The sequence below is a fragment of the Echinops telfairi genome, unplaced genomic scaffold, assembly GCF_000313985.2.
Source record: "Echinops telfairi isolate 266 unplaced genomic scaffold, ASM31398v2 ScPeMD7_7420;HRSCAF=8458, whole genome shotgun sequence".
Classification (NCBI taxonomy): domain Eukaryota; kingdom Metazoa; phylum Chordata; class Mammalia; order Afrosoricida; family Tenrecidae; genus Echinops; species Echinops telfairi.
This window is the reverse complement of record NW_022111320.1, coordinates 21,472,947-21,476,043: the sequence shown is the minus strand read 5'-3', so window position 1 is coordinate 21,476,043 and position 3,097 is coordinate 21,472,947.

Below are 3,097 nucleotides of genomic sequence, written 5' to 3'. Positions count from 1 at the left end.
GATGTCCTTTTCCAAGGACTGATTCCTCCTGATAACATGTCCAAAGTACATGAGATAAACTCTCACTATCTTTATTTCTAGGAAAGTGTCACTATGTTCTTACAAGAAGTACAGCCAGGATGTTCCCTAGAAAGAGAGATTTGTTGACTTGGAAGTCAGATTTGTTTGTTCTTTTGGCATTCCATGGTGGTTCCAACATCATAATTCACATGCGTGAGTTCTTCGGTTTTCCTTATGCATTGTCCAGCTTTCATATGCATAGAAGGCAAATACCAGGGCTTGGCCAAGTGTACCTCCATCCTCAAAGTGATGACATCCTTGCCCGCCAGCACTTTAAAGAGATTTTCTGCACAGATTTGCCCAATGCTTGCTGTTTCCACGTGCTCATCACCACCCTAAAGGACAGGGTCGACCGACCCCCTGTGGCTTTAACAGGAGCAACAAGCCTGTTAAACCCATCAGTGGTTTCCAAATGCTAACCTTGAAGGTAACCACCCAACTAGAGGCCCACTCTGCCACCGAGGCTCCTAGAAGTCTGAATTAACTGAATGACGTTTGGTTCCAATCACGGCTCCCATGAGTGTTGATCCTGGAACCAAGCAAGACGAAATCCTTGACAACATCAATCTTTTGTCTGTTTATCATGATCCAATTGCAAAGATTTCAGTTTTCTTTCCATTGAGTCGCAAGCCATACATCTTCAGTGACGTCTGCTTTTCATCAGCAAGTGTTTCGAGCCCTCCTTATGTTCGGCAAACAAGCTTGTGTTCTCTGTATATCCCGAGTTTTTAATTAACCTTCCTCAAATCCTGATGCCATGTTCTTCTTCAGACAGTCAAGCTTCTCCGATTATTTGCTCAGTACTCAGATTGAATAAGCATGGTGAAAGGATACAACTTTGACCACTTTGTGGCTATTAACCATACAATATTCCCTCGATCCTTACAAATGACTGCCTCAGTCCACCCACAGGTTCCACATGAGCAACAGAATATGTTCCCACTCTTCTCAATTTTATCCATAATTTGTTATGATCCACAGACTATAATGAAGATTGACATCTTAGAATTGCTCTTCAATGTGTAAAAATATATGAAATAACACCCAGGTTGTAAAATTCCTTATTGTGTGCCCAAGATACTTGCTTCCCAAGACTGAAAGTGGCCAGTAGACATCGAGTATATCACATCCTTAGAAAATCTTTTTTCAAAATGAAAAAAAAGAAAATCCTTTTTTACTAGTTCAGACTTTACATTTGTACATATTCTTTAGAGCCCTGCAACATTTCCTTAGCATGGTTTATTAAAAATGTGTGTGTGTGTGTGTGTGTGTGTGTGTGTGTGTGTGAGAGAGAGAGAGAGAGAGAGAGAGAGAAGGATGTCTAAAGAGCTCATGGGTGAATTGCTATCACTCTCATCGTGCTCTAAGTTCTAAAACAGATTTTATCTGTTTTCTCTCGGCTATGTCATTGGTTTCTAGCACAAGGTCCACACATAAGAGATGCCTGACACGAGATGTTGATACTGCCACTCCTGTCATCATGTGCTTCTGTTGTGATTGTGATTGTGCCTACTAGAAGTTTTCTCTAACCAGCATGTAGGAATTACCTTTTGGTTTTGGTGGCATGGGAGTGGTGGTGGTTTTGGGGGGGGAGGTTGAAAGCTGTAACAGTTTGAGGTAGTCACTCTAGCCTGGTCAAATAAGAGGCCAGGGGTGACAGATGCATTTAGAATGCAACCAAATGCCGAGTAATAGGCTGACACTCAGAATAGGAGCTGTCAATTGCTGCTCTGGATGGAAAGAGAACTACGTTTTTTGTGTGTGTCCCTGACCCCGCCCATCCCCAAAGTCACTTGCTGGTGAAACACGGAGTTTCATAACTCATGGGATCCAATGGAAAATGAAAATTCAGATTCCCTTGTTCAAGAGTGATTAAGCGTATCAATATGATGACAGCAGATCATTGAAGTAAGTGCAGGACCCTGTGTGCTCATGAGTGGAGTGGAGTTCAATGTGATCATTTTGCGGAGAACTAACGCATATTTTGTTGGGTATTCGGTTTTTTTAGGCCAGCTCTTTGCCCTCCTTCGTTTAATGCTCAGGGATCCCCCAAGGTGGCCAGTTGTTCTAGCTAGCATTTAGCTAGCTTGCAAATATATACAGTGAATCAAAATAATCTAAGCATAAGCTTACCATTTTCTGATAGAAAAAGCAAGTTTGCATTAGTGGGGGCGGGGGAACCCAAACTTTAAAACATCTAGATGTATTCCTGTAATACTGCAGCATCCTTACAATTGTTGCTAAAACCCATTGTTATAGCCACTGTGTTCATCTATCTCATCAAAGATCTTTTGTGCTGCCCCTCTACTTTACCAAGCATGATTTCCTGCAGGAGGGAGCCCTAGTGGCATAGTGGGTTATGCTTTTGGACTGATCACCATAAGGTCAGCAGTTCAAACCCAGCAACGGTCCCACGGGAGAACAGTGAGGTTTTTTGCTCCTAGAACGATTGACCATCTCAGAAACCCACAGGGACAGGTCTACCGTGTATAGCATCAGGTGGCAGTGAGTTTTGAACACAGAGACGGCCTTTTCAAGAGAAACCGGGGTCATCTCTTCCTTTACCCAACAGGGCCTGGAAGTGCAGTGCCCTAAAGCAAATGACTAAGTTCCTCTTCTCCAAAGCCCCAGTTTCTTCATTTATAAAATGCTAGCTAGAACAACTGGCCACCTTCGGGGGTCCCTGAGCATTAAATGAAGGAGGGCAAAGAGCTGGCCTAAAAAACGAATGCCCAACAAAATATGCTTTAGTTCTCCGCAAAATGATCACATTGGACTCCACTTCAGGCCAGCTGGATGAGGGGAAGCGGAGGAGCCCTCCTGCCTGGCGCCTCCAGCTCTAGCTCGGCTCTCCTTCCCTGAACTCTGGCTGTGGCCTGGCTAAGTCCCTGTCCCTCTCAGAGGCGGGGTTTGCAGGGTTGGGGAATGAGGGAGTGGGAGCAGGTGGCTCCTCCTAGCCTGACCAATCACTGTTTTCCATGGTCATGGGTTTGGGGTCTGAAATGTCCTTCTTCTGAAAGAACCAGCCTGGCCTGGC